Here is an 18,510-nt window from a genome sequence, read left to right on the forward strand (position 1 = left end):
AATGATTCAAATGTGCCCTTAGCAGGAAGTTAAACAGGCAGCCTGAGGCTGAAGGGGCCTCGGAGCCTATATAATACTAATGGATAGTTATTGCAAAGGTGTAACATGAAGGTCTTCCTAAAGTTAGTGGAATAATGGGAATGTTGAAAGCTAGAAATAAGCAGTTAATGCTAATGTACTGATGCTTTCACATAGTTAAACTTGTGCATCCATTGAGTCCAAGATCCAGTATGAGAGATTTAGGGTTGCATCCAATGTTAGCCCTACTCAGAGTTACCCCTTTCAATGAGTGGACATAAGAATATGCTGGATCAGAATGATGGTCGGCATCCTGTTCTCACAGTAGGTAGTCAGATGGCTGTGGGAAGCCTGCAAGCTAGCCGTGATCACAACAGCACTCTGCCTACCTGTGATATCCAGCAAATAGTATTCAGGGACATCGTGGTTTAGCTTGGTTCAATAATATCAGTGGGTCTTTTCTGAATAGGACTTAGTTGGATGCAACCCTTCAGCTGCAATTCAGGGAACAAACTCTGTTGAATATAGTGAGATTTATTAAAGGTAAAGGTAAAGGGACCCCTGACCGTTAGGTCCAGTTGTAGGACCATTAGGGCCAACTCGGGGGTTGTGGCGCTCATCTCACATTATTGGCCGAGGGAGCCAGCATACAGCTTCCGGGTCACGTGGCCAGCATAACTAAGCCGCTTCTGGCGAACCAGAGCAGCGCACAGAAACACCGTTTACCTTCCCGCCGGAGCGGAACCTATTTATCTACTTGCACTTTGATGTGCTTTCAAACTGCTAGGTGGGCAGGAGCAGGGACCGAGCAACGGGAGCTCACCCCGTCATGGGGATTCAAACTGCCGACCTTCTGATCGGCAAGTTCTAGGCTCAGTGGTTTAACCCACAGCGCCACCCACGTGGGACTTACCTCTCAGTAAACACACAAAGGATCAGTCAGGTCATAATGTTAACAATTGAATGACATTCAGTGCAACCAACAGAAGCATGCCCCTTGAACAGCAGGCTTGTTCCTTGAACTATGTTGATATTCCACAAGCACCAGGATGATGGTCTGAGGCAGTCTAAACGCAAAAGTAACTGATATGCATGCTGAGATTGGCAAAGTGACTGTCTCCATGAATTCCCACAGTGAATTCTCTGTTAACTCTCTAATGAATAGGCTGAATATCACTTGAATTAAAGGTAATTTTATGATGTCACTCACGGATTACCTTCATACACCGAAATGGAAATTGGGAGCCTGCCGAACATGTTTTTCACAGCACCACAAGAGTCTGAATTATAAGTAACAAAACAACATGTAATATCAATCAAAAGTGATTCTACAAACATCTGGAGAAAGAAGTGTGTGTGTGTGTGTGTGTGTGTGTGTGTGGTGTTACTCCAACTGCAAAAGTAAGAAATCAGAACCTAATGGAAGTATATCTAAGCAAGACTGCTGACTCGTAACAAACATGGGTATGATTTCATCTCATAAGAAGGCAACACTGGAAAACTTCTGGACTATGTGAAACATAGAATTATTCATAGAAAGATAAAGGTATACTGTACTTCAGGCATATTTGCTAGAGTTTAGGCAGCGTTGTTCTCACAGTCATGGCAAACCTGTACCCGGGTTGTGCAACTTAAGATTGCATCTTAAAGGCAAGAATATTCCTCAGTATCACAAAATTCTGTGCACATCTGAATGTAGGTCTCTGGGAAAGGGCTAGGTTAGAACGAGGGGGAATTTCTGAATTGAGTTTGGTCTTACTTCTGCCTTTATTCATTATGTGGCTCTAGCATTACTTCCTAATGCAGTAACATAGAAAGGAAATTACAAATTTGCAGCTCTTATGCATGGAACACTGCATTATTCATGGATAAGCCAAAAATTCTCTTTAGACTTCAGTTCAAAAATGGATTTTGTTGTGTCTACCATTTTTATTTTACCCAGCAATTTCCTTGAGTGAGGAAAGGAAGCATTTCCCTCTGTCTTAGCTGTTTTCAGAGCAATGAGAGGGAACATTATTCATTTCATTATGAAGCCAGTCCGATAAGGACATTTCTTCTTGATTTCACCCTAGGGACTGGTAGTTAAAACTTATTCGCTTATTTATTATGAATTAGCTATGTGGCGTACATGGTTCTCTTCTTCCACATTTTATCCTCACAACAGCCCTGTGAGGTAGGTTAGGCTGAGCGGCAGTGACTGGCCCAGGGTCACCCAAAGAGTTTCATGGGAGCTGCCAGCCCCCAGGACTGCAAGGATCATTAGTGCCAGTAAATTCAGCCAAATTTTACCGTCTGAAAATTAGTGAAACACACTCACACACACACACACACACACAACAAAATTTGCTGCCTGGAAACAGGGTAATGACATTGGAGGGCCATATTGGGTAAGTCCTACAGGTAAAATGTTTTCGGAAACCCTAACTGACTTGACTGTCTATAAATGGTCTGGAAATACTAATCCTTCAGTGAGTGCAAAACTAAGGATTAGTGACTGAATAAAAGACCACTGGGAGCCCTCTTTAAACTTGCCTGTGTTTTCTAGCAGGAATGTGAGACATCAATAATAAAGTATAAAAATGCAAGTTGCTTGTGAAAAATGTGCCGTTCTTCTAGAAACAAGAAAAAAACCCCTGTCCATCTCAATTAAGAATGGGCTGGATCTCTCTGAGTCTTTGTGGGGGATTTGTCAGGGAAAATCTGAAATTAAAAATAACTACATTTCCCAGATACCTCTCCCCTCACAGAGCTACAAATCCCAGCACCCTTAACAACCTACACGTCCCATGATTCTTTGGGGCAGGGGGAAAGGGGAGATGAACTCATGTGCTTTAAATGTATGGTGTGCGCACGGCCAAGAAATGAAGACCCCATCTGCACCACACATTTAACGCAGCTGCACCCCACTTTAGCCAGCCATTGCTTCCCCAAATGTCTGTGCAGCCATAGGAAAACCACAGGACACGGGTGGTGCTGTGGTCTAAACCAGTGAGCCTCTTGGGTTTGCCGATTTGGAGGTTGGTGGTTCAAATCCCCGTGACGGGGTGAGCTCCCATTGCTCTGTCCCAGCTCCTGCCCACCTAGCAGTTTGAAAGCACACCAGTTCAAGTAGATAAATAGGTACCGCTGTAGTGGGAAGGCAAACAGCATTTCTGGCTTCCATCATGATGTTCCATTGCACCAGAAGTGGTTTAGCCATGCTGGCCACATGACCCGGAAAGCTGTCTGTGGACAAACGCCAGCTTCCTCGGCCTGAAAAGCCAGATGAGCGCCGCAACCCCATAGTCGCCTTTGACTGGACTTAACCGCCCAGGGGTCCTTTACCTTTTTTATAGGCTTAAGCTGCAGAAAAGTACTGGAGCAAGGGGGGTTGGGGGTGGAGAGAGAAAGAGAACAAAACAATTGTCCACAAAGGAATGAGTAAATGAGCTTAGAAATTAGATGAATGTAGTTTTCGCAGCTAGACCAGTCTTAAGTGCACCAGGTAAATTGCTCAATGACACACCCACCTCTTTTTCCTCCTTGGAGCTCAAGAGTTCTAAGGTGTTAAATAGCTCTTGCTCCAGGCTGCCTTCCCACAGTCCATTATGTGCTTGCAGCCTGAGGGGGAGGCCGGGTTGGAAGCGGTGCATAATACATACTTTAAAGTGAAAGGCATAAATAATACATATGGTGTAGCTATTTGCGACCTTATAATGGCTTCGGTCTTTGACTACAATGTGGAACTACTGCCAGGAAATTGTGTCAGAGAGTGGATGGGAGCTAAGTGATATCCCCGCGGAGGAATAAATGTTTTGTGACAGGGAGGAGCTAATGAAACCCGAACCTCCCGAGTCCTTGCGCTTTCCCTCCCCAAAACATTTTAATTTTAAGGCTGTAAAGTGCAATGAATGTTCACAATTGGGATCTGCAGCCAAAAAAGAAGAAGCTGGTAATAAAATGCGAGCAATAAAGGTTCAGACATTTCTGGCTGGTAAAGAAAACTGTGAGGAATCATAGAATCATAGAGTTGGAAGAGACCACAAGGGCCATTGAGTCCAACCCCCTGCCAAGCAGGAAACACCATCAGAGCACTCCTGACATATGGTTGTCAAGCCTCTGCTTAAAGACCTCCAAAGAAGGAGACTCCACCACACTCCTTGGCAGCAAATTCCACTGTCAAACAGCTCTTACTGTCAGGAAGTTCTTCCTAATGTTTAGGTGGAATCTTCTTTCTTGTAGTTTGGATCCATTGCTCCGTGTCCGCTTCTCTGGAGCAGCAGAAAACAACCTTTCTCCCTCCTCTATGTGACATCCTTTTATATATTTGAACATGGCTATCATATCACCCCTTAACCTCCTCTTCTCCAGGCTAAACATGCCCAGCTCTCTTAGCCGTTCCTCATAAGGCATCGTTTCCAGGCCTTTGACCATTTTGGTTGCCCTCCTCGGGACACGTTCCAGTTTGTCAATGTCCTTCTTGAACTGAGGTGCCCAGAACTGGACACAGTACTCCAGGTGAGGTCTGACCAGAGCAGAATACAGTGGCACTATTACTTCCCTTGATCTAGATGCTATACTTCTATTGATGCAGCCCAGAATTGCATTGGCTTTTTTAGCTGCCGCGTCACACTGTTGGCTCATGTCAAGTTTGTGGTCAACCAAGACTCCTAGATCCTTTTCACATGTACTGCTCTCAAGCCAGGTGTCCCCCATTTTGTATTTGTGCCTCTCATTTTTTTTGCCCAAGTGCAATACTTTACATTTCTCCCTGTTAAAATTCATCTTGTTTGTTTTGGCCCAGTTCTCTAATCTGTCAAGGTCGTTTTGAAGTGTGATCCTGTCCTCTGGGGTGTTAGCCACCCCTCCCAGTTTGGTGTCATCTGCAAATTTGATCAGGATGCCCTTGAGTCCATCATCCAAGGAAGCACAGATCCAGGTGCATGAGTAAGGTAAAGGTACCCCTGCCCGTACGGGCAGTCGTGTCCGACTCTAGGGTTGTGCGCCCATCTCACTTAAGAGGCCGGGGGCCAGCGCTGTCCAGAGACACTTCCGGGTCACGTGGCAAGCATGACGAAGCTGCTCTGGCGAGCCAGCACCAGCGCAGCACACGGAAACGCCGTTTACCTTCCCGCTATAAAGCGGTACCTATTTATCTACTTATACTTAGGGGTGCTTTCGAACTGCTAGGTGGGCAGGAGCTGGGACCGAAAGACAGGAGCTCATCCCACCGTTGGGATTCGAACCGCCGACCATGCGATCGGCAAGCCCTAGGCACTGAGGTTTTACCCACAGCGCCACCCGCATTATACAAAAAACAAAAAACTCCATAAAAACATTGAGCAGAGATATTCACGATAAACAAATATATAAAGATATATAAAGTGATTTGTGACCAAAGTGTGACACTCTCATTCAGATGCGTGTTTATTTTTTGGTGACGAACAAAACCAATAATTAAATGTTTAAATCAAAAAGTTTTCCGTTTCTGTCTTCTCCTGCTGCTCTGATTACCACAGCATAATATAAGAGTAGCTGAAGAAAGAGGAAGCAAAAATGTGTTGTGGGTCACTGGAATAAACATATTGTTGTTGTTTAGTCGTTTAGTCGTGTCCGACTCTTCGTGACCCCATGGACCAGAGCACGCCAGGCACTCCTGTCTTCCACTGCCTCCTGCAGTTTGGTCAAACTCATGCTGGTAGCTTCTAGAATACTGTCCAACCATGTTGACCTCTGTTGTCCCCTTCTCCTTGTGCCCTCCATCTTTCCCAACATCAGGGTCTTTTCCAGGGAGTCTTCTCTTCTCATGAGGTGGCCAAAGTATTGGAGCCTCAGCTTCAGGATCTGTCCTTCCAGTGAGCACTCAGGGCTGATTTCCTTAAGAATGGATGTGTTTGATCTTCTTGCAGTCCATGGGACTCTCAAGAGTCTCCTCCAGCACCATAATTCAAAAGCATCAATTCTTCGGCGATCAGCCTTCTTGATGGTCCAGCTCTCACTTCCATACATCACTACTGGAATAAACATACAGTTTTAGTGATTAGCTGCATTCATTCTTCTAGGATCCAGAGGAAACGTCTCTGAAATGCTGTTTGAATCCTTTAAAAATCCTCTCTGAATATTTTCACAGTAAATCACAGATCACTTAATAATTTTTTATGGCTCTTGTGTGTTCATGTGCACACGCAGACACATGCCAGTTATTAAAAACATAATCAAGAAAATACCCGCCCCCCCCAATATATGGCAATCTTTTACAACTGATGTATCCTTGTAAGATTATATCAGGCTGGCATAGATGTAGCGGTTAATGAACTGGACTAAAAAAACCCCACCTGTATTAAGCTGTTGTTGACAGGCTCAGCTCTGAACATTGTATAAGGTTGTTGTTAACAAGCTAGGCTCTGAGGACCGCTATAACAATCTGAACTCCTGTAGGAGGAAAAAAGTGAGCTCTAGTTTCTCATTCAAACATGTGACGGTTGCAGTATTCAGTGTATGAAAGTAGAAAAACTTGTATCGGAGAAATGGCAGACCCAAATCCACATGATTATACCTGGGGGACTGTGCTTTTTCTCTCATAAAAGTTTGGAAATCAGTTTCTGAATGCTTGTCCTACAGGAGTTCTTACATTTAATTCCTAACCTTCTTTTGCACTTTACTATTTTTACCCTAATTGGTCCATTAGGACAAAACTGTACATTACATGCTGCCAAGCAGATCTTTTCTTTGTATACCTGTCCGCTGAGGTGAGCATTTCATGCATCTGATGAAGTGGACTCTAGTCCACACACACACACACACACACACACACACACACACACAACACACACACACAAAACCGATCTCATAATAAAATGTGCTTGTCTTTAAGGTGCCACACAGGTATACTGTTTCTTCCTGGCCAGATCCATTTCCCAAGCCATTTTGAAACAACTATTTTATATGTTTCCTTGTTTTATTCCTCTAATATCCCACCGGTTCTCCAGGAAACTCAAGGCAGAATACAGTGGTACCTTGGTCTCAAACGCCTTAGTACTTAAACACCTTGGAACCAAAACACTGCAAACCCGGAAGTAGGTATTCTGGTTTGCGAACTTTTTTCGGAAGCCGAACGTGCTCCGTTTTGAGTGTTGTGTTTCTGATTTGAGTGCCACACTTCTGTTTTGAGTGTTACGCTGAGGTCTGTCTGTTTTTGCTATTTATTTTGCGTTTTCATTTTTGCGGCTCTTTTGTGTGTGTGACTGTGTGGAACCCAGTTCAGCTACTGATTGATTGATTGATTGTGTTACTGCAGTACATTGTTTATTGCTTTTAGATTTTATGGATCAATGGTCTCGTTAGATAGTAAAATTCATGTTAAATTTCTGTTTTAGGGGTTATTTTTAAAAGTTTGGGACAGATTAATCCATTTTTCATTACTTTCTATGGGAAAGCGCACCTTGGTATTGGAACGCTTTGGTTTTGGAACGGACTTCCGGAACGGATTAAGTTTGAGAGCCAAGGTATCACTGTACATATAATAATAATAACAATTATAGTATATAATATATAATATAACCACTTTCTGAACATGGCCCAGGAGGAAGGAGCAGAACCACTGTATAACAGTGTCCCCAGCTCCCAGCCCCTCTAGACGGTCCACAAGGATGTTATGGTCGATAGTGACGATCCAGCAGAACTAGGAAACAGCTCTCACCTTGTTCCCTAGCCCGCCGGAGATCATCAACCAGTGCGACCAAGGCAGTTTCAGTCCCATGACGAGGCCTGAATCCCGACTGGAAGGGATCCAAATGGTCCACTTCTTCCAGGCGTGACTGGAGTTGTTCAGCAACCACTCACTCAATCACCTTGCCCAAGAATGGAAGATTTGAGACTGGGCGATAGTTGGCCATATTGGCCGCATCTAAATATGGTTTTTTAAGAAGCGGTTTGATAACCGCCTCTTTCAGCAGGTCTGGGAAGTCTCCCTCACAGAGAGAAGCATTCACCATCCTGCAAAGCCCATCGCCCAGCCCTTCCCTTCTACCTTTTATAAGCCAGGATGGGCAAGGATCAAGGAGACAGGTGGTTGGTTTCACTCGTCCAAGCAGCCTGTCCACGTCCTCAGAGGTAACAGATTGGAATTGATCCCACACAACATGGTTCTCTGCTGTTTTTATCCTCCTATCACTCAGCCAGGCTGAGAAATACTGACTGTCCTGACAGTGGAGGTTTTTAAGCAGAGGTTGGATGGTCATCTGTCATGGATACTTTAGCTGAGATTCCTACATTGCAGGGGACGTTTTATACTGGACCTTTTAATTTTCTTTTTTAGAGGAACTATTGCACTGTTTTCCAAAGACACTGAATTACCAGTAGTCCGTGATTTAGGATAACTAATGCATATTCAGTTCTTAGCTCCCCTGCCTATGACTTTCATGTCCTATTGTCTTTATTAGCTAGCATGTTTCATCTTGTTTATGTCCTCCCCAATCCAAAATGTATCAGGAGACATTGCATTCACTCCTGTGGAGCTTGGCTTCTTGGCTTTAGCAACATTTGTTGCCCAAGACAGTGCTGTTCATCAATTCATTAGAGTTGATGCTTGACACAAAGTAATATTTTACATAACTACAGCTGATGAATAAACAATTTTTTTGGTATTAAATTTCCTTGCCTTCATCATGAGCAGTTAATTGGCACCTCAGAGAGAAACAGCATAAGGAGTTTTTGCTAACTGAAACATTATATACAAATACTGCAGTTGAGTTTCAGCATATTAGGTGGGTCATGTCGAAAATCAGGAAGCTGATATACATGCAGGATCATGTCCACTGATCCACCTAAATCAGTTTTTTTCCCATTCCAAGGGTCACATTCCAAGGGTCACAAGCGAGTTAATAGTGATGATTTGTTCTCAAAAAAAGTCTGCATAATAAGTTAATGGTAGTGGATAAAGACATACTTAGGTAAAGGTAAAGGGACCCCTGACTGTTGGGTCCAGTTGTGACCGACTCTGGGGTTGCAGAGCTCATCTCGCTTTACTGGCCGAGGGAGCTGGCGTACAGCTTCCGGGTCATGTGGCCAGCATGACTAAGCCGCTTCTGGCGAGCCAGCACCAGCGCACGGAAACGCCGTTTACCTTCCCACCGGAGCGGTACCTATTTATCTACTTACACTTTGACGTGCTTTCGAACTGCTAGGTTGGCAGGAGCAGGACCCAAGCAACGGGAGCTCACCCCGTTGCAGGGATTCGAACCGCCGACCTTCTGATAGGCAAGTCCTAGGCTTTAACCCACAGCGCCACCTGCGTCCCTAAAGACATACTTAGAGTGGGTTCAAACTCCCACTCCAACCATGTAGCTCAATGGGTAACCTTCAGACATAGAATCATAGAATTGTAGAGTTGGAAGGGACCCTGAGGGTCATCTAGTCCAACCCCCTGCAATGCAGGACTCCTGCCCACATCTATCCCTGGGTTGGCTCAAACCACCAACTTTTGGTGAACACACTGACCCATTGAGCCGCAAAGGTGTTTCATGCTAAGTGTGTTTAGGAATTGGGCCCCACTGAACCTAAATGGACTTATGTCTGAGTAGATGTGTATAACATAGGATTGGAAAGTTAACCTTTGGCAGCAAACACAACAAAGATGGCAACTCCCCTGAAATGTTTCACACAATGCAGAACTAAGCAATCTGTGGAGCTAGCTTGTACTAATGAAGGACTGCTGCACAATTTTCAGAACTAGGACATGTTGCCAAGTCATTTCTTGGTAACACTGGCCCTGGTACTCAAGTGAGTGGGGGTGAAGGCACATTCACGCAGGAGCTTGCAATGCTGTCTTTCTGTGGGCACAGGATTCTTACCACATGCTAAGTATGGTTGGCTTGCCCTTTGCTAGGTTTTGTAGCTGCTTACTTCGGCCATCTTGCTTTCTAATGTCTGGATTTAAAATAGAATAATAAAAATGCAGATGAGTTTCTTGAATAGAGGCCTGTGAGAGTGAGACTAGTGGACTTTGGGGTATGTTATAAACTCTTCCTTCTGGTAACGTTAGCATCAAATGATGGGAAGGGGAGCTTTTTGAATGCAGCAGACATTCTGTTCATTATCATGAGCTGCTATATGAAACAGACTCTCTTATTTATCGGCATATAAAAGGGGTCTGAGAAATTCCCAGAAATGGGACTTCCGGGTTAGCGCCACCGGCGAATGGCGGAGTTCCTCCGACTGGAGGAACTGGCTCCGTGGAAACTGGGTCTTCCCGCCGCGGCGAAGGTGGGGACCCGCTAGAAATCCCAGGCGGAGGAAGCCTGGGAACATGGGGTTCGGCAGGGCACCAGGAGCGCCCCCCTACTCACGGGGAACCCCTTTCTGGGATTCCGGAGTGAAGTGGGGTGAGCGGCGCGGTGCTGCGAACTGACTGCTACTTTCACGGAGTGAAGCCGCACAGCCATCGCCGGAGAGCGCTGACTTTTTCCTGTGGACAATTGGATTTAAAACAAGTACCCGTGCGTAGAAACGGAAAATTGGATCAAGAAATATCTTAATTTGACATCGAAGCAGGAAGGTTCAAAACAGGAAGTCCGCCTTCCGCTTTTTGTATATAGACTGAAGCAAAAACCTTGTAAGCTAAAGCCTGGAAAGTCATTAAAAAAGCCTAAATTTCCTTCATTTATAACTACTGAAACTCCCTTGGAAGCAGGGAAAGGGGGGGGGGGACTTTGTGTAACGCCTGCAGGAGAGGGAGTGAAGAAAGATAAGTTTCCACCGTCTCTAACCTGGGAAGGGGGTGTCAGAGACAGAAATTGTTGGAAAGGTTCATTGACTGTGAATGGAATACTTTGACAGATAGCTAAAGAAGAGAAATAAACTGATTCCAATGTTGCCTTTTGCATTCTAAAGAAACAAAATATCTGAAAAATGAAAGTAATTTTCCTTTGTTGGACTTGCCTTAAAAAGATGGATACAAATAGAAATTGTCTCCTCTAGAGGGAGCTTGCTAAATTGTTGCTGCAGTCTACTTGAGGAATCCACAGCTGTGAGATTAAGATCGTGGGATTAGTCCTTTTGACCTTGACTAAATATGAGTTTGAAGGAAGTCTTGGTGCTTGCTTTATGCAAGACAAATGCTTTGTTGGAACAGATGCACGAGAAGATGGATTTGATGACTGTTGTGGCCAATAACTGTGGGCAAATAGTGAATAGTGATATAGAAACCATCCAGGGTCCAACTCAGGAACCTGTATTGATTGGGCAAGTGCAGAAGATAATGGAGGAGGCTGCGGCTGCACCTCAAATAATACAAATGGAGAGGCCCAAGGCCCTACAGAAGCATAAGCCACTGTTTTTGAAGATTGAAGTTGGAGTGGGCCAGGGGGAGTCTGGAGCTGAGGAGGCTCTTAACTTTGGAGAGACTTCGAAATATGCTTGTAAACATTTTTTGGATTATATTGATGACTGTGGGGAGTGGGACTGTGGGGAATGGGCTGGTTTGATGAAGGTAGACGGAGATAATTTTGGGTTGGAACCCCCCAGAGACCTACTCCTCAATGAGAAAGGAAAGAAATTAAGAAAGAGACCAACAAAAGACAAGGAAAAGTGCAAGTATAAACAAGAAGAAGAAGATCTGCAGAAGGGACATGGAAGAGACTTAAGGGCCTCGGACATAAGACTTCCAGGTTGATGGACTAGATGGAATGGACAGTAAGGACAGACACGACCCGAGACCAGGAAGAAGAGACGTTGGATGAAGATTGGAAGAAAATTTATAAAGAAAAATTTTTTATTTAGGGAATTAGCCTAAAATTAATGAATATTAGGGGAAATGTTGGAATGAAACTATATGACTCTAGTAGAAATGATATCAGGAGTTATGTATAACTGAGTATTAAGTTTCAAGCTTTAAGGTATTTTATGGTAAGATAAGGTTAAATAGATTAAGGTAATTTGAATAACAGAATATGGGGAAAGATGGAAAGGATCTGTCGAGTTAATTAATAGGTTAAATTGTTAAGATAAATTATTTAATAATAATTGAGAAAGATGGAAAGAATTTGCTGAAATAACTAACTAAACTAGAATACAAAAAGGGAGGTGTGTGGAGGTCAACGAAACAAGCAAATGGAAGTTAAAGATATGTAATGTGGGATTTGTGTTTTTTTCCCTTTTTTATTTTTTTGCTGTATTGTTGTATTGGTTTTTTATGTTTTGCGTTTTTCTTCTTTTTATGCATTGTAGTGTTGTTTTTTGTTTTTTCTTTCTTTTCTGTAATTCTGAAATTATTAATAAATATATATATATTTTTAAAGAGAAATTCCCAGAAATGGGAAATTATGGCAGGATTAACCAACAATTCCTTTTCTAATAGGAAGACTAAAGTACTTGAGGTATTTTGGTTTAGAAGAAAGATAAGCGAGGGTTCATCTGCGCTTTAGTTTGTCTCGTGATTTCAAGTCACGAAGTCTAAGAGGTTTTCCTTTTGTCCTGCTACTTTCTCTGGGAAAACCCACTGTTTACTGTCAAATTGGAATCAGGCTTTCGGAAGTGTGGCTGACACCATAGTGGGACATGAAATAGAGATATAAAACGAAAAATGGTGTGGCCAGGGGGAAAGATAGGCTTTTATTCAGTGCTAGTACCACACAGAGTGGGACGCGGGTGGAGCTGTGGGTAAAACCTCAGTGCCTAGGACTTGCTGATTGCAAGGTCGGCGGTTCGAATCCCCGCGGCGGGGTGAGCTCCTGTCATTCGGTCCCAGCTCCTGCCCACCTAGCAGTTCAAAAGCACCCCTAAGTGCAAGTAGATAAATAGGTACCGCTTTATAGCGGGAAGGTAAACGGCGTTTCCATGTGCTGCGCTGGTGCTGGCTCACCAGAGCAGCTTTGTCACGCTGGCCACATGACCCGGAAGTGTCTTCGGACGGTGCCGGCTCACGGCCTCTTGAGCGAGATGAGCGCGCAACCCTAGAGTCGGACACGACTGGTCCGTACGGGCAGGGGTACCTTACCTTTACCTTTATCACAGAGAGTAGACAAACTGAAATTAATTGACAGGACTAAGGGTGGCTTTAAAGGAGGATTTCACCAACTGGAGGCAGAAATGATGGGAAAGGAGAGAGGAAGAGTGCTCTTGTGCTTAGATCTGGCTTGTGGATTTGCCCCAGGCATCTGGGCGGCCACTGCAAGAACAGGATGCTCGACCAGGTGGGCCACTGGCCTGATCCAGCAAGCTCTTATTGTGTTCTTATCTACAGTCACGTCCATGCCATACGTCTCAAAAACAGAAGCTTTGAATGCAGCTCAGAACCTCACACTTTGCATGCAGAAGGATCAAAGTTCAGTCCCTGGCATCTTCGGGTGAAAGGAAAGTAGGAGGTCACGGGAAAGACCTTGCCAGACACTTTGGGTGTCAAAGACCAATCAGATTTGGAAGCAGTGGTGAGTCTGACCCTGGGGGCCTGGATGGCTCAGTTGATTGGAGTGTGGTGCTGATAATGCCAAGGGTTCAGGTTTGATCCCCATATGGGGCAGCTGCCTATTCCTGCATTGCAGGGGGTTGGACGAGATGATTCCCAGAGTCCCTTCTAACTCTACAATTCTATGATTCTGTGACCCAGTAAGGCAGCCATGCTGTCCTTTAGCTCATTATCAATACTAGAGACATGAGAAATCCCACTGAGATATTTCATTAGGCTTATAAGTCTCTCTTGGATTCTCTTTCAATGACTCTGATATTTCACCTGAGCAGGAGCCTCCAAATTCTCTCTGAACTTCAGCTGAGGCAGAATTGTGATGCCAGCTTTAATATGCATACCTGGTGGCTCACAGTGTTTCTGATTTCTTAGCTACTGCCACCTCTGCACAAGAAAGCTGAATACACATTCATTTTGCACCACGCACCCCAGTGCAATGTGTGTTAAAAAAAATATATATGAAAGAGCTGAACTGAAATTATCTCATTTGCTCAGTTTTTACTTTTTTTCCTTCCATGTGCCCTCTTTGCAGTATTTAGGGTGGGGTAGGAAGGACAGTCATTTCCAATTCTCTTTCATAGGAAACACTTAAATCACTTCTTTTGAAGATACAAACATTAGGAGCAGAGGGGGGAAAGAGAAAACCCATAATTCAGAAATTTTCCACAGTAAATGTACATCTGGATTAAATTGGGAAGGGTAGAGATATGGAATGTGTGGGTGCTGGAAATAGTGGCATACAACAGCAGCATCAGTCCCATGATAAACACTCTTCTGGAAGCACGTTTGGTTTCTAAAACTTCCACCACCCTCAGCCATTTAACAGTCTCCCACTCCCATGATTTTTGTTGTTGGTAAAAGCATTAGTAATTCACCCTTCATCCCTAAAATATCAGAGGTTGGTGCTATATGGGGCTTTATAAAATAACCAACTATTCAATAAAACAATATCAAACTTCCAAACACACCAACAAGATAAACTATGAAATAATTCTACCCTTACATGCAATGCAATTCTGTTTATCTCTCTTCCTTCCAAGCCACCTTTTCTCTATGACTTAACCTCTTAGTCCTCCAGACCTCTGAAAAGCATGCCTGTTCTTCCCATTACCATTTTTCTCACATTCCCTTGTGCTGAATTTTCAACCTCAGGGCAACAGCTTGACATTTTGCTCGTTATTCTGTAAGGCAATGGTCACACCAATGGTGTTCACATAAGTGAATATAAATCATCATTGAGACACAACAGCATAACCGATTTGGAAAGGCGAGTTGAGATAATGTATCGCTGGATCTAGGAAGTTCCATTGCCCACGCAAGGACTTCCCAAGTTCAGAAACAAGGCTAATTATTAAATGGAGGTTTATTTGTTTATTTAGGTAGGCTATGTTTAGACCACCTTATCCTAGGATCTCTGGACAGGCCACAAGAAAATCAATAAAATGATGAAGTCTCCATTTAAAACACATATTCCAGAGAAAATGCAATTAAAAACAATATCTGCAGTATCAAATAACAAAGGCCTGAACAACAAAGGCATCTGAATTTCAGTGCTGAATTTGCCTTCTATGTGTCCCACCATAGAAAATGTCTATCCATGTGGCACTGCCAAGCATACAGTTCCCAGTGATGGTACATTAAGGAGAACTTCCTTGGAAGATCTCAACTCATGGGCAGGAACATACAGAGAGAGGCTCTCCTTCAAGTACAGAGGTCCTTCAAGTCATTTGGGCCTGAATATGTTATTTGTAAAAGGCTGGATTGTAGTCACTGGGCTACCTCTGCCCCTGCTGGAGGGAGGGGTTGAGGCAATTTTCACAATTTCCTGTGCCCTTGAATACTGCTCTGCCATGTTGGGGCACCCTCTGGGAAAATGTAACAGACAGTGTAGCAAGCAGAAGAGGGAATGGACAAAACTGGACCACCAACTCCTTCTTCCAGCGGGAGACTTAGTTGGATCTCAGTCCTTTCTGTCAGTAGGAACATAGGAAGCTGCCTTTTACTGAGTCAGACCATTGGTCCACCTAGCTCAGTACTGTCTACACTGACTAGCAGAGGGTCTCCAGGATTTGGGGCAGGAGCCTCTCCCAGCCCTACCTGGAGAGGCCAGGGATTGAACCCTGGACCTTCTGCTTGCAAGGCAGATGCTCTGCCACTGAGCTATGGCCCTTCCTTAAGCAGAAGGAGCTATTCCATCTGGATTAGAGAGGGATGAATCTGTCACATTTATCATTTTACCAAAGCTGAGTTCAGCTCGCCCACATCCGTGTGTGAAGTTGTCTTTTAAAAGCCTGCACACACAAAACTATGCATTTTATGAGCATTTCTCATCCACATGCAATTTTGCATGCAATTTGCCTAATGTGTGCATTTTGTGAGTCATTTTCCATCAGAGAATGCCATTTTGTATATTATTTCCACTAATGGGTGCATTTTTGTGCACCATTTTGACTGGGAAACTGTGTCACAAAATTCAGTTCGCTTACTGGCTTAGGAAGCATACATTTCTCCCCCATCCTCACCTAGACAACCCTCTAAATTAGAGTGATGTGAATCTTTATCCTTTCTGTACCGTGGTGGAGAGGGAAACCGTCAGATCCCAGCCGCATGTACAAAGTCACCCTGCAGCTTCCAGCAGAACTGGCGCTGGATCTTCTTATGCCATTGCTACTTTATGCATGGCTTTCGCGTTGAGATGTGAAAACGAAGTGTTTGCAAAGATGAAAAACCTCTCATTTCCCATTTGGCAGCTCTAACTGCCAAGTTCACCTGCCTCTCTAAACGGCAGAAATTAGCAAAGCTATTTGTTTGTGTGTCTGCCCAGCATCGAGGAGAATACCAAGTAGGATTAGCAACATCAGGGAAACGTAATGTCTCATTATTTTGTGTGCCTGTTATAACTCTCTTAATATAAATATACCTCTTTGACATGTGTTTATTTATTTGTTTAGCTGTTTGTTGTTGTTTTTAATTAACTTCTATAACACAAAAGTTATTTCTTACTGGGGTAATAACGTTTTGTTAGCTAAAATTATGAGAAACTAGTACCGTAGATTCCGGCATATAAGACAACTTTTTAACCCCGGAAAAGAGGTTAAAAAGTCGGGGGTTGTCTTATACGCCGGGTATGGGCGGCGCCTGCTCCGCGCCGGGAGAGAGCCGCCCACCACGGAGCCAGCCCCCCCGCTGCTGCTGTGTTCTGGTTTCCGTCAGGTGTTCCATTGCGCCAGAAGTGGTTTCGTCATGCTGGCCACATGACCCGGAAAGCTGTCTGTGGACAAACGTCAGCTCCCTTGGCCTGAAAGTGAGATGAGCGCTGGAACCCCATAGTCGCCTTTGACTGGACTTAACCATCCAGGGGTCCTTTACCTTTACTTTACCTTACTAGCCATGATGACTGGGTTCTGCCCCCACTCTCAGAGGCACTCTGGATACAAGTTGCTGAGCACTGCAGGTGGGAAGAATGCTGTTGCTAGCTTTCCATGGGCATCTGGTTGGCCACTGCAAGAACAGGATGCTCAGCTAGATGAGCCATTGACCTGATCCAAAAAGGCTCTCGTGATAGTCCTATGCCCCAGGTGGCTGCCAAGGGTAGCCCTTTCAAAGAGGCTTTCCTTCAACAACAACAGATTTCAATAGCCTTTTTACCTCAGTGCAGACACCTTGGTTAACCAACTCCTTGAGCTCAGAAATGGTGATGAGGTTTCAGGAGGAAGTTGAGGGAAAGCCGTGCTACAAATTAAGGGGTTTTAGTAGCAGAAGGAAAGGCAACAGGTGAGAAGGGGAGCAAGTCCACAGCAATGAGTAAAGCAAGGGTGGCAGAACTGCAGCTGTGTAATATAATCTGTGGCCTGAGGGACATGAAAATGTGAGCCATATGTTACTGGAAGGCTGTTTCCCTGGTTGGCCTTGCCCAGATCATGTGATGATTGTTCATGCCAGGGCCAGTTGTCCCTGTGAAGCAGGGTGTGTGTGTGTGTGTGTGTGTGTGTATACAGATTGAAAGCAGTGGTGCAACTCAGATGACTCACCATCGGCACCTGCTGATGACTCACGCCATCTGCACTTGCTGATGATGTCACTGCTCAAATAGGGAATAGAGAGCCCTGCCATAAAGGATTTGTTTTTTTATGGTCACTATGTACATTGGTAGCAAATAAACTGGACCTGAACAGTGAATAACCTTGTGTGGCCTGGATTAATGAAGGAGTCACACCTGGCCAAGGGCAACATCTGTAAAGATCTTGCTGCAATATTCAGACCCTGATTTTTGTCATCACTGCCATCACAGGTAGGACTGTTCATAGAGCCAGATGCAGCAGCAAATGTGGATTTTACTTTGGTTTCTACACACACCCTTCCATCCTCCATCCAGGCAAACAAGAGGCATTAGTAGAGTTCACGGACTCATTGCTCCCATGCAAAAACACTCAGGGAAGGTGCAAAGCAGGTGAGGGATGTGGCCTGAGTGAGCCCCAGGAGCCAGGCAGAGAAGCCTGGAGGGCTGGATTTGGCCCTGAGTCTGAAGTTCCCAACCCCTGATCTAGAACTGATGTTCCCATTGAAATGGAAATGTGAGTGCACAGGGCGGGTTTCCTTGTGACATTAGGAATGAATGGAAAGGGGTCACACAGACACACCACCAACACCACTTTTCTTGCTCAACGAAAGCCTTTTTGTGGAGTACTAAAGCCTAGAAAACTGGCTGAGAGCCAGCCACTCCCCCCGACTGCTCTTATCTAAGAAATGCACAAACCTTCTAAGTGAGGGTTGTGTTCAAAGAGAGGCCTGGCTGCTATTTGAAGGCCTCTGGGGATTTATGTGGTTCCACCCATACAATCAGCCTAGAGAAACTGGTGTTTAAAAAGTGTTTAAGTCTATTAATTCTCACCTCTATCCACAATCCTTGCATTGACTTTGAGTTTGTGTAAGAGATGGAGTAAACTGAAAGGTAACAAGCAGCTCAATGCAATAGCACTACTGTCTTGTAGAGTGATTATATTGTTTTGTAATGCTGCATTTAGGGATGTGCTAGATAGTGTCCACATGTGGAA

The 18,510-nt window shown here is 44.3% G+C and overlaps 1 protein-coding gene across 6 annotated transcripts in view; it reads left to right on the top strand.

Annotated features, from left to right (window-relative positions):
* Nucleotides 1-18,510, top strand: part of KCNH1 (potassium voltage-gated channel subfamily H member 1) — a 227,407-nt gene that overhangs the window by 199,095 nt on the left and 9,802 nt on the right. The gene's annotated exons all lie outside the window — the stretch shown is intronic.

The sequence above is a fragment of the Podarcis pityusensis genome, assembly GCF_964106645.2.
Source record: "Podarcis pityusensis genome assembly, chromosome: 3".
NCBI classification, from domain to species: domain Eukaryota; kingdom Metazoa; phylum Chordata; class Lepidosauria; order Squamata; family Lacertidae; genus Podarcis; species Podarcis pityusensis.